Source organism: Jaculus jaculus, chromosome 14, assembly GCF_020740685.1.
Source record: "Jaculus jaculus isolate mJacJac1 chromosome 14, mJacJac1.mat.Y.cur, whole genome shotgun sequence".
Lineage (NCBI taxonomy): Eukaryota > Metazoa > Chordata > Mammalia > Rodentia > Dipodidae > Jaculus > Jaculus jaculus.
This window is the reverse complement of record NC_059115.1, coordinates 47,061,051-47,073,945: the sequence shown is the minus strand read 5'-3', so window position 1 is coordinate 47,073,945 and position 12,895 is coordinate 47,061,051. Positions and strand designations below refer to the sequence as shown.

The 12,895-nt window shown below is 47.7% G+C and overlaps 1 pseudogene; it reads left to right on the top strand.

The window, feature by feature from the left end:
* The first annotated feature begins 319 nt into the window (after positions 1-319).
* Positions 320-786, top strand: LOC101613294 (annotated as a pseudogene).
* Positions 787-12,895: the final 12,109 nt, after the last annotated feature.

Here is a 12,895-nt window from a genome sequence, read left to right as displayed (position 1 = left end):
TCACCAGAAAGATTATGTAAGCTTCATTAAACAAATGAGTGGGGAATAATTAGGAGGGAGGTATCAGTGCTTCCCGTGTGAGGGAGTGACGTACGGGTGAACAAATCCTGTAGCCATGGAGCCAGAGAGCAGAGCTCCTGTGAGCAGCAGTGTGAGTCATGGGACGCCACCAGGACAGGCTGGCAGGGCAGGTGCCATGTCGTGTTCGCCTTTGTACCCTCAGCATCTAGCAGTGTGGGCATGTGGTGGGCATTCAAGAATGAACGATGCCTGACAAGCAACTGGACTTCATTCTTTCCTGACCCTTGCTCCTGTGACACATCTCCTGACTGTCACTGTCATCCCTTCAGAGCAGAACTTTGCTAGGGAACATGGAAGGGAAGCAGCCATGGCCGAGGACATTCTGGGAGGAGCCAGCCTGCACTCTGATGAGCTCAGCAAGCTGCGGGTGTTGGACCCAGACGTTTCCCGCAGCATACCACAGAGCTCAAGGAAGTGTGCAAGGACTGTGTGGACAAAAACTGGCCAGTCTCAGAAAATAGTTGGAGGTCTAATCGAGCTTTTTGACCAACTAGTAAAAGAAGCAGAAAATGAGAAGATAAGGCCACCAGAGCTTGGAAGTTGCTTAGATCCACAGTGAAGAGGAGGAGCCCAGCAGCGGCGACCGCGAGCCCTGAGTAGAGAAGAAAATGGAGCCAGAGAGGTACCAGGGTGAATATGAAGCTTTGTGTGAACAAAGCGGCAGAACAAAACAAATTTGTTGACCAATTCGTTTTCCAGAAATGAACTGAATCTTGTTTTTATAGCAGGGAGGCAAAAAACCTCCTCCATCCACAAAATATCCCTACAAAATCTCTGTAGCATTTCAGCAGCTAGAGTAAAGTGTGACATGACAGCGTGGCCCAGCCACAGAAGCCCCAAGTCCAGAGACCCGGTATGAAGCATCGGAGCACAGCCCCTGCGGGTGACAAGGCAGTCCTGGCCACGCCTTTGCAGCCCTACTATGAACTACTGTCTGCAAACCTTGAACCACCTTTTCTTTTCTTTTCTTTTCTTTTTTTTTTGTAAATTCAAAGCTTTGGAAGGAAAAGAAATCACTTAACAATACTCAAAAAAAAAAAAAATTAGGCGGGCTAGAGAGATGGGTTAGATGGATTAGTTAAGGTGCTTCTCTGCAAAACCTAAGGACCCATGTTTGACTCTCCAGGTCCCACATAAGCCAGACACACAAGGTGACACAAGCATGCAAGGTCACACGTGTGCATAAGGAGGCGCACACGTCTGAAGTTTAATTACAGTGGCTAGAGGCTCTGGATGCCAATTCTTTCTGTGTCGCTCGCTAAAAAGACAAAAAAAAAAAGTAGGAGAGAAATTGAGGAAGATGAATGTCTTCATGAGGCTCAATAGGAATAAACCAAACCGTGTGTGTGTGTGTGTGTGTGTGTGTGTGTGATAGTATCAATCACTATGTATTCCAAGATGACCTACAAGGCACCACGTGATCCTACCTCAACATCCCAAGAACTAGAATTACAGGTATGAGCCTCCACGCCTAGGGAAAACTGTTTCAGTGACTCCTGGTTTCTTTCCCTCCAAGTGGAGAGGCCTCTTGAATTCCTTGATGTACTACATACTTGGGGCCTCTGCTGCTGCAGCTGTATCCTCATCGTCCTGTGATCTATGTGCTAAAGAAACAGCGGGAACAAAGTGGCTGGGTCCCCACCCTTGTGAGGCTTTCATTCCAGTGACGGGAAGTGAGCGGGAGCAAACCCACAGGACACCTCATGCTGCGCAGACAGTGCTTAAAGGTAACATGGCAGGAATCGTTTCTTGTCTCTGAAGAAATGACTGAGATCTAAATGTCAAGAAGGTGCCAGTCACACTGAAGTCAAGGACGAGTGGCCAAGAGTGCAGAGGGCCCAAGGAAGGAATGTGCTTGTCATGTAGAGGACAGAACGGGAGCCTGAGCTACAGATTCAAGACAACTCCATATTCCCCGTTGCTTTCCCTCCCCTTGAATTGGGATGTGCCTTGCTTTGGCCCATAGAATATGGATGAAGTACCAGCAGTCTGACAGAGGAGATGTGGTAATCCCCAGTTTTGCCTCAGCTCAAGCCAACATGCATAGGGTTGCAGTGGTCCTACTGCAGACTAAAGCAAGAGCTGCCCAGCGTCCCCTGCGCGGGAGAGGGCGCCTACGCTGCCGCACAAGTCCCAGCCCAATGCAGCCAGAAGAATCCATCTAGCTCCACGGTGTGTGCTAGTTTCTTTCCTCGTCACTGTAACACAACACCTGACAAGACATGCGTAAGGAAAGAAGGTTTTGTTGCTGGCTTGTTTTGTTTTGTCTTTGTGCACTGTGTGAAAGGGCACAGCCCATCAAAGCAGGCAAGGTGTGGAGATGGGAGGTGGAGGGTGCCTCCGTGGTAGTGGGCACATGAGATTACTGGTTCCCATCTAAGTGATCAGGAAGCAGAGGAAGGGGGATGCTGGCTCCCTCTTGGTCTAGTTCTCTTCCTCCCTTTGATTTATTTATTTGACAGAGAAAGAGAGAGAGAGAGAGAGAGAGAGAGAGAGAGAGAGAGAGAGAGAGAGAGAATGGGCATGGCAGGGCCTCCAGCCGCTGCAAACAAACTCCAGAGGCATGTGCCACCTTGTGCATTTGACTAACATGGGTCCTGGAGAATTGAACCTGGGTCCTCTGGCTTTGCAGGCAAACACCTTAACCACTAAGCCATCCCTCCACCCCCTTTTTTCCCCTTTTATTCAGTCTGGGTCCCTGGTGCATGGTGCCACCCATTCAGGGCAGGTCCTTATCATCAGTTAATCTTTTCTGGAAACTCCCTCACAGTGCATTGAAGGTGTACCTCACTAATACTATAGGCATTCTCTGTCTCTCTCTCTCATCTATCTCTCTTCTTCGTGTGTGTGTGTATGTGTGTGTGTTTGTGTGTGTGTGTGTGTGTGTGTGTGTGCGCGCGGTGTGGTACAAATGCAGAGGTCAGAGGACAACTTCAAATGTTGTCACCTTCCACCTTGTTTTTTGAGAAAGGGTCTCTCGTCGTTCACCACTGCATTCTCCAGACTAGCTGACCCACAAGCTTCTGGGAGGTTCTTCTGTCCCTACTCCCCTTCTCACCATAGCAGTCCTGGGATTATGCATACCCACTATAGTGACTAGCTTTTATGTGTGTGCTAGGGATCTGAACTCTAGGTGCCAACACCCCAAAAGTGGTAGAGGTCTCAATCCTCCTGTGCCTTGGCAAGTACTCATAGATACTTAGAACAGTGCTGGAGACGAATTTTTGACTAAAGCTAACTGTCATTATAGATGGGGCAGGAGGGAAGAAATGACTCTCACCAAGTTAGTGGTTGTTTTCTTATGCCTGGACAGAAATTGTTGATATTCAAACTGTCAAAACTGTAACTTGGGCTGGAGAGATGGCTTAGCGGTTAAGCGCTTGCCTGTGAAGCCTAAGGACCCCGGTTCGAGGCTCGGTTCCCCAGGTCCTACATTAGCCAGATGCACAAGGGGGTGCACGCATCTGGAGTTCGTTTGCAGAGGCTGGAAGCCCTGGTGCACCCATTCCCTCTCTCTCCCTCTATCTGTCTTTCTCTCTGTGTCTGTTGCTCTCAAATAAATAAATAAAAATTAAAAAAAAAAACTGTAACTTTTTTGTTCCCTGGATTCTGTTGCACCCTGCTTTCCTGTAGACAGTACAGGCAAGCTGACTTCACAAACTGAGGCATTCAGGGCTGGGGTAGGGCTAAGATCTTGGGCTTTAAGTCCATCCAGCCACAGGTGGATGGGTTTGTTTGAGCAGCTAAGGGTTAAGATGAAGCTATGCCTCGCCTCTCAGTCCTACACTCAACACCTCTGTCCTCTATACTCACAGGTAAGAATTTTCTGGCATCAGATTCTCCTTCAATTCAGTATCCCTTAGAGCCTCATAGGAGGTTCAATTCTCAGACACCATCTTCCTTACTCTTTTTTTTTTTTTGCATGTGTATGTATGTGTGGTGTGCATATGTGTATAGTATGTTTATATGTGTGTGGCACATGTGTGTGCACATGCATAAGGAGGCCAGAGGTCAATGTTGAGTGTCTTCCTCAATCACTCTCCACCTTGTATTTTTAAAATTTTTTTTTTCATTCATTTTTATTATTTATTTCAGAGCAACAGACAGAGAGAAAGAGGCAGAGAGAGAGAGAGAGAGAGAGAATGGGCGCGCCAGGGCCTCCAGCCTCTGCAAACGAACTCCAGACGCGTGCGCCCCCTTGTGCATCTGGCTAACGTGGGTCCTGGGGAATCAAGCCTCGAACTGCAGTCCTTAGGCTTCACAGGCAAGCACTTAACCACTAAGCCATCTCTCCAGCCCTGCACCTTGTATTTTAAAAGTAGTTTTATTAATTTGTTAGCAGGGAGAGAGACAGAGAGAGAGAGAGAGAGAGAGAGAGAATGAGTATCGGCATGCCAGGGCCTCTTGCTGCTGCAAATAAATTCCACATAGATGCACCACTTCAGGTATCTGGTTTTATGTGGATTCTGAGGAATTAAACATGGGCCATTAGTCTTTCAAGCAAGTGCCTTTTGCCCCTTAGTCATCTATCTCTCCAGCCCCTCCACCTTGCTTTTTGAGTTAGGGTATCTCACTGAACCTGGAGCTCACCAACTGGGAGAGAGAAACTAGCCAGCAAGCCCTGGACTAGGACCCACCTTACTTTGCATCACCCATACTGGGATTACAGGTGCGTGCCACCATGCCTGGCTTTTACCTGGGCTCTGGGGATGGAAACTCAGGGCCTCATGTTTGCACAGCAGGCACTTTACCCACTGAGCCATCTTCCCAGTCCCCACATCTCTTCTGAAAGATTATTTTGTGTGTGTGCACATGTCCATGTGTGTGTATGTGTGTCTGCATGTGTCTATGTATGCAATGGCACGTGTATGGAGGTCAGAGGACAACTTTCAGGTTGGTCCTCGCACGTCTACCTTATTTGAGGAAGGGTTTACTGGTCTGGATTCTCACAGTGCTGGTCTTTGCTGCATGCTTCCAGTAAATTCTCCTATCTCTGCTTCCTGCCTTGCTGCCAGCATCGACATCAGCAGGCTGGGATACAGAAACCTACCATGGCTTTTTATGTAGGGTCTGAGGATCAAACTCGGGTACTCCAGCTTGAGCCATCTTTCCAGCTTTAATCTCTTTGTTTTTAATAACAAAATATTTGCATTATGGGAAACTTTAACATTCATATAAACTGCAAGAGCAGGACTTTGAATCCTCATGGACCTACCCAGGATCCATCAGCTTTCTGTCCATCCCTACCCATGCATTGAGAAGTGTATCTCAGAGAACACATCCTTTCATCTGTATATTTATATTAGTATGTTCTTAAAAATATTTTTACTTATCTGTAAATTGAGTGATTTGAGAATGAGACAGTATGGGCATGCCAGGGCCACATGGGTAATTGAACCCGAGCCATCAGGCTTTGCAAGCAAGTGCCCTTAACCACTAGGCCATCTCTCCAACCCATTATCAGTCTGTTTGTGAAAAACAAGGATGCTCTAGTTAAAATAAAATGCCATTTTCATAACTTTTAGAAACCTACTGGTCATTCCTTAAACCATCAAACTGCTGACAGCCAATCAGAACTGCTACTGTCAACAGCGCATTTTGACAAGTCCAGGCTGGGTTTCCTAAAACCACTGAGCAGGGACAGGGAGGTTAGGGTTAGGTTGGGGGAGAAACGCACTGTACCTCCCAAACTGCTTTAGGAGACAGCTTGAAGCTCTGAGAAAAAGTAATTTGTTCCCTCTATTTCTTTCCCAGTCTGGAATGTAATAGTCAAACCCCACCACCCCAGATTTTGCCAAGAACTCCAAAGAGATGATCACGTGTCAAATAACCATGGAAACGTGGTGACAAAAGGAACTTATTCTTGGGCAGTTGCTGAAGCTGGGAAAGAGAAGCCTCTGCCTGAGGTCACCCACACCTGATTGGTGGCCCACACAGGGACTGCAGCCTAAGTGGCACTCAGGTGGGGCTGTGTTTGGCTGTCGTCAGCACCTGGGATTAGCGCGCAGACTCCTGTGGGGAGCTGGGCTGCCTGAGGCACCGGAAGAAATGGAAGAGCCAGAATTTCCTTGATAATATCCTTAATGGCAGTGCTCCAGCAGGGAACTCAGTTCCAGGATTATTTCATCCTGTTCTGACGCTGGTCATTTGCATGATAAGCCTTGTGATATGATTAACCACAGGACCATTCTGAGTGTGGTCCCTTCACAGGTCTGCAAGGTTAAATTTGAGATTCTCAAAAGGCAGGCTCGCTTGTTAGACACCGAGCATAAACCAAGGTGCCAGAGAATTAAGAATAGGGTATCCTGGGGGCTGGAGAGATGGCTCAGCAATTAAGGCTTTTGCCTGAAAAGCCAAAGGACCCAGGTTCAATTCCCCAGGACCCACATAGGCCAGATGTGCAAGGTGGCACATGTGTCTGGAGTTCATTTGGTGTGGCTGGATATCCTTGCATGCCCATCCTCTCTCTCTACCTGCCTCTTTCCCTCTCAAATAAATAAATAAATACAATTTAAATAGGGTATGCTGGGCTGGAGAGATGGCTTAGTGGTTAAAGCGTTTGCCTGTGAAGTCTAAGGACCTATGTTCAACTCTCCAGGTCCCACATAAGTCAGACACTCAAAGCGACGCAAGTGCTCAAGGTCACACAGGTGCACAAGGTGACCCACACGTCTGGAATTCGATTGCAGTGGCCGGAGGCCCTGGTGTGCCCGTTCTCTCCCTCTCTCTCTCTCTCTCTCCTCTCTCTCTCTCTCTGCCTATTTCTGCATCTCTCTCTCAAATAAATAAATAAAAATATTTTTCAGGGCTGGAGAGATGGCTTAGTCAAGCGCTTGCCTGTGAAGCCTAAGGACCCCGGTTCGAGGCTCAGTTCCCCAGGTCCCACGTTAGCCAGATGCACAAGGGGGCGCACACGTCTGGGGTTCGTTTGCAGAGGCTGGAAGCCCTGGCACACCCATTCTCTCTCTCCCTCTATCTGTCTTTCTTCCTGTGTCTGTCACTCTCAAATAAATAAATAAATAATTTAAAAAAATTATTTTTTAAAAAAATAAGAAGGAGGCTGGGAAGATAAATGAGTGGGTAAAGTACTTACAAGTCTGACAACTTGAGATCAAATCCCCAGGGCCCACATGATGAACAAGAAAAGGCCCTGCCTCAAACAAGGTGGAAAGCAAGGACCACTAGCAAGAGGTTGTCCTCTGACCCCGGCACACCCACATTCAGACACATGGACACACCCACGCTAAACCAAGAAAGATAACCTACACTAACCTCTGGCCTCCAGTGGGGCAGTGTTTGTGCACGACTTAATCCCAGGACCGCCCCCTCCCAGACCATAACAGACAGGCACACGTATGTACAGAAATTCCTCATAGTAGGTGGTGGTGCTCTGCCCTCATCCTAGTGGCACTCTCTCCCATCTTGGGGCTCCTCGCCCTCTGTCTCACTGTGCCTGCAGTCCATGGTGATCAGGCAGGGATTTACCATGGGGAAAAGGCCCACTGGGTGGGGTGTTCTAGAGCGCCACCTATAGGTCTCAGTGGGAGCAAACTGAGGCATACACACTATGGTCCTATCTCTCTCTCTCTCTTTCTCCCCCTTTCTCTAGCTCTGGCCCAATCTGACCTACAATTCACTACAAAGTCTCAGGATGGCCTCAAACTCACTGCGATCCTCCTACCTCTGCCTCCCGAGTGCTGGGATTAAAGGCGTGCGCCACCCAGCTTCTCCTCTCAGCTTTTTATCTTGGTGACTGACTAGTTAATCCTAGAATACCTTCAGTCTCAGGCAAGCTGCGTGGCCATCTTGTCCCTTACCTAAAACCCAAATCTCAAAGTAGGCTTCTGAGGAAGCTCAGGCAAGAGCAAGCAGAGAGGGGTCTGAACAGGTTGTCTTAGTCTGGCTTCCTCTATGAACTGAGCCTCTGATGGGCTGTGGGTTGAGCTGGGCTCCTTAGGTATTGGAGGGGTGAGAGAGATGACTTTTTCATCAAATCTATGTGATATGTTAGTAAAATGTAGGGCTTAAAAAAATTAGCAAGCATTTATTTTATGATTTTTAAAGGGTCATTCTATTCATTTTTAAAAAAACACAAGGAAATACACTAGGTTTAACAATTTTTTTTTTTTTTTTTTTTTTGGTTTTTCAAGGTAGGGTCTCACTCTGGCCCAGGCTGACCTGGAATTCACTATGTAGTCTCAGGGTGGCCTCGAACTCATGGCGATCCTCCTACCTCTGCCTCCCGAGTGCTGGGATTAAAGGCATGCGCCACCACGCCCAGCTGGTTTAACAATTTTTTAAGGATACCTTAGGACCATATGAGTTTTAATTTTTTTAAGTTTCTGTTGGAATAGTAGGTGGCCCTCTAGAAGCGGGGCTGCAGTGATGAAAACAGGGCTCTGAAGCCTGATACCCTGGCTTTTTGGTCTCTCTTCCAGCCCATCTCCCAGGTCTTTCCCTGGAGACAGGCGGGGGAGTGGGGAGGGAGGTTCCCCAGGTCTTCCTAGCACGCTGGGACAAGGATTAAGAACTGCCAGATGCTGTTGAACACTGGTAAATATTGCTGAGAATGTTAGCTCAGCCTTTATTCGTCTTTCTCTGCAGTGTCCTTCGATGTTTTTCCGCGACTGAATGAAGTTGTTGGGAGCAGCTATTGGATAGACCTTCCCTTATGCCTGGCACCCTTGAGCAGGGAGCAGGGCAGAGAAAACTGCTCTCTGGCCGCAAGGGTGACTGTAAACATGGCTCTTGCAGCAGGAGGCCTTTCCGTCTCAGCGTGCACCACATGGGAAACCTTCCTTCCAGGCAAGGCAGGCCTCAGTGGACTTGAGCTGACCTTCTGGAGCAGTTCCACCTCTGGAGAACCCCACGTCTGGCTGTTCTGGGTTTTCCAAAGGTATCTCCAAGGAGGCCCAAAGGAGAAAGCAAGGTCTTCCTAGAGACTCCATGAAAAGTCCACGACTGGCAGACGGTGGGGTTGTATCTATACTGGTATAAATGGTCTCACGAAAACTGGAAGTTGGACCATGATTGGGGCGACTTACGATCACTGCATGTGCAAGCCGCGGCCCTTCTGTCTTCATAACTAAGCTCCTCGGCTCCCTTCAGTCCTCTTGCCCCGACCCTGAGGCCCGACAAAGACCCCTTTCCTGGTGGACTTTTGCCCACTTGTGACTTTTGTCACTGGCAACACAGAGCAGCGAGGGCAGTGGTTGTAAAGATCCAGGGAAGATGAGGCAGGATTCTGGAAGTGTGCAGGGAAGACTGGGCGCTAAGACTGAGGCAAGAGTCAAAGGCAAGCTGTCGCGGGCCCTGTCACGAGCTGTGACACTAACTGCTTCGAAGAGCAGCGAGATCCAGAGAGCTGTAACACCGGCCACGCACCTACTGCAGCCAAGGCCAACTTCGGCTAGGAGCCATGCTTGCCTGGTCACTGAGTTCAGGGTCACTGACAGCCAAGGCCCAGAGCAGCAAGCCTTTGACCTAAGCCCCTGGGGCTATTCAATCTCCGGCCTCTAGAGCTTGAAGCCATTAAGCTGCTGGCTGTTAGCGTCTTTGGGACAGTCAGTCCATCCCACGCGTCAGGGCACTCAGGGCTCAGAACTGCCAACTCTGAGCATTCCCTTGGCTTATACATGACCTCCAGCCAGATGGAGTGTAAGTACCCCACGCCAGCAGGTTGATAATAAAACCATTAGGCATTCTCAAGAACTCAAGTATTTTGTGCAGTGCATTGTGAGTCACTGATATAGAGGAATATTTAATGACAAGAAAAATATTAACTTTTTACCTTTATCTCTCTCTCTCTCTTTTTTCTTCTCCAAGGTAGGATCTCACTCTAGCTCAAGCTGACCTGGAATTCACCATGTATTCTCAGGGTGGCCTCGAACTCATGGCAAACCTCCTACCTCTGCCTCCCAAGTGCTGGGACTAAAGGCGTGCACCCCCATGCCTGGCTACCTTTATCTTTTTAAAAAAAAAATATTTTATTTATTATTTGCAAGTAGAGAAAGACACAGAGAGGGACAGACAGACAGAGAATGGGCATGACAAGGCCTCCAGCTATTGCAAACAAACTCCAGATGCAGGCACAACTCTGTGCATCTGGCTTTACATGGGTACTGGGGATTCAAACTCCAGGTCATTGGGCTTTTCAGGCAAGAGCCTTAACCACTGAGCCATCTCTCCGGCCTCTACCTTTTCTTTTTTTTCAGACAGTGTCTTATGTATCCCAGGCTGGTCTTGAACTTGCTGTGGATAAACCTGAACTTCTGATCCTTCCTCTACCTCCTTAGTGCTGGAGTTATAGATGTGTGCCACCATACTTGCCTTTTTTTCATCAACCTTTTAGTTTTTGTATTATTTTATGAGATAGGGTCTCGCTTTAGCCCAGGTTGATCTGGAACTCACTCTGTATTCCCAGGCTGGCCTCAAACTCACAGAAATTCTGCCTCTACCTCCCAAGTGCTGAGATTAAAGGCATGCATCACCACACTTGGGTAACTGTTTACTCTAAAACACATAATTAAAAGAAAAGAACATCATATATTGCTATTTTGATTTTGTTGAAGAAAATAATAATATAGGCACTCATGTACATAGATAAATGACACAAAGAAAATATACCAAATATATTAATGGTGTTTATGTCAGGAGGCCTGGAGTACTCTTTTTTTCTTTCAGGGACAAGACTATATTGCGTACTTCCTTTTTCTACAGTGAGGAAACTGTACCGCAAATGAGAGCATAATGCATGAGTTTCAGGAAGGGAAGAGCAGGAAAATGGTTTCAAAGGTGCAGACAGTCAACAGCCCCTGGCCCGCCTGTTCCTTGTCCTTACACATGGTCTGAGGTGCAGGCCTTAAATGTGAACTGTCTCCCCCAGGCTCAGGTGGTCTAACACTTGCTTTCTAGCAGGTGGCACTGTTTTGGAGAGGTGTGGAACCTTTGCCATGTGGGGCCTGCTTGGGGCGGGCCTGGAGGGGCTGGCTGTCTCTTGTTCACTGTCTGCCAGGTTGACTGGGAAGAGCAGTCTCGGTGCCATGAGCTCTGGCAGGCCCTTCCTGACTGAAAATTCTGAAGCCCTGAGCTGAAATAAGCCTTTCCTCCCTTAAATCACTTCTGTCAAGGATTTTGTCACAGCAAAGAGGAGAGTTTTTAATTCTCACTGGGACGATGTGGCTTTTGGAGACTTACTAACTCCAGTTACGTACAGCCAGTGCTCACCAAAGCCTTTGGTGATCTGATGATGAGGTATGAGCACTGCCTATAAAATTGGCAAAGCATGGATGGCCCTCCCCCCGCCCACTGTGGAGTAGTGACTTGGGGGTAGAGAAGGTCATTGCCTCCCACACAGGTGGGTGCCATCAGCTCACAGGCACGAGCAAAGGGCCTTTAAAGAGAGACAGAAATCAAGAGTGAGGCTATAGGAGAAAATGTCAGTGATATCAGGGGTTCCCTAAATGGCTGGGCATCAGAACTGCATGGTAAACTTATTAAACGGGCACTCCTGGGAATGCCTGCTGGTCCTCTGGTTCTGTAGGTCTAGGCTGGTAGTTAGGATTGGTTTCTTTTTAATTTTTTTATTAATTATTTCCACATGTGTTGTGTGTGGATGGTGATGGGGGGGGTGCGCCAGAGTCTATTGCCACTGAAAACAAATGCCAGACACTTGCACCATAATTTTGCATCCTGCTTAAATGGTTGGCTGGGGAATTGAACTCGAGCTGGTGGGCTTTGCAAGCAAGTGCCTTTTACGACTGAGCCATCTCTCCAGCACCCAGGGATTCATATTCTTAACAAACCCCATATCTCCTTCACAAGTTCACATCATTCTGGACTCTAAGAAACCACTGAGCCTTCTTCTGTGCTCAAGCCAGGTAACTGCAAGCAGCTGCCTTGAAGCTCTGTACACTTTCCAGGGGGTCAGCTAGGAGGCATGGCTCAGTGCTACACGGCGTGGGTCACTGCTAGAGGCGTGGTTCACTGCTACCGACGTGCTTCAGTGCTGCGAGGCGGGGTTCACTGCTATGAGGCATGGTTCACTTTGTGTGGCACATTTTACCAGTGCTTTCAAGTCCATTTGCCGTAGTCACAGCTCACAGGAAAATATTTTCAGGCCATTCTGTCAATGGTGACATTTGCTTAGAGAGGTTAAGAAAGTTGCCCAAGGTCAGTTAGTTATGAAGAAGGAAGAGCAACATTCAAATGCTGGTCTGATGTCTGAATGCCAGCTCATCACATCTAGCCAGACAGCTTCTAGAAAGATCTTTGGCTTCTTTTCTTTCATTAGAAAAAACAAACAATCCATCCACTGTCCTCTCCTCTACTAGCTCCTTTGACTACACACACACAACTTCTAAGCTGACCTGCATGCACCACATTAAGAATGGCAGCAGAATTCCACTCTAGAACATGCTATTCTCACAATTTGATGTCTTGTCATAACATGTTTTTCATAAGCTGGAAGAAATCAGTTGCTCTTTGATTCACTTATAATTCTCATGCCTATTTTTTCTGTTTGTTTGTTTGTTTTGTTGTTGTTTTTATTGTTTTTTTGAGTCAGGGTCTCGCTCTAGCTGAGGTTGACCTGGAATTTACTATGTAGTCTCAGTTTGGCCTTGAACCTTCGGTGATCCTCCCACATCCTGAGTGCTGGGATTAAAGACATGTGTCACCACGCCTGGCTGATTCACTTATAATTCTCTTACTTCTAAGAAAGCAGTGGTTATAAACCAATCAGTGGCTCCCTTACCCAGCAAAGGTTGCCACGCCCATGAGTCTAACTAGGCACAAAGAGGGACAAACTTCCATT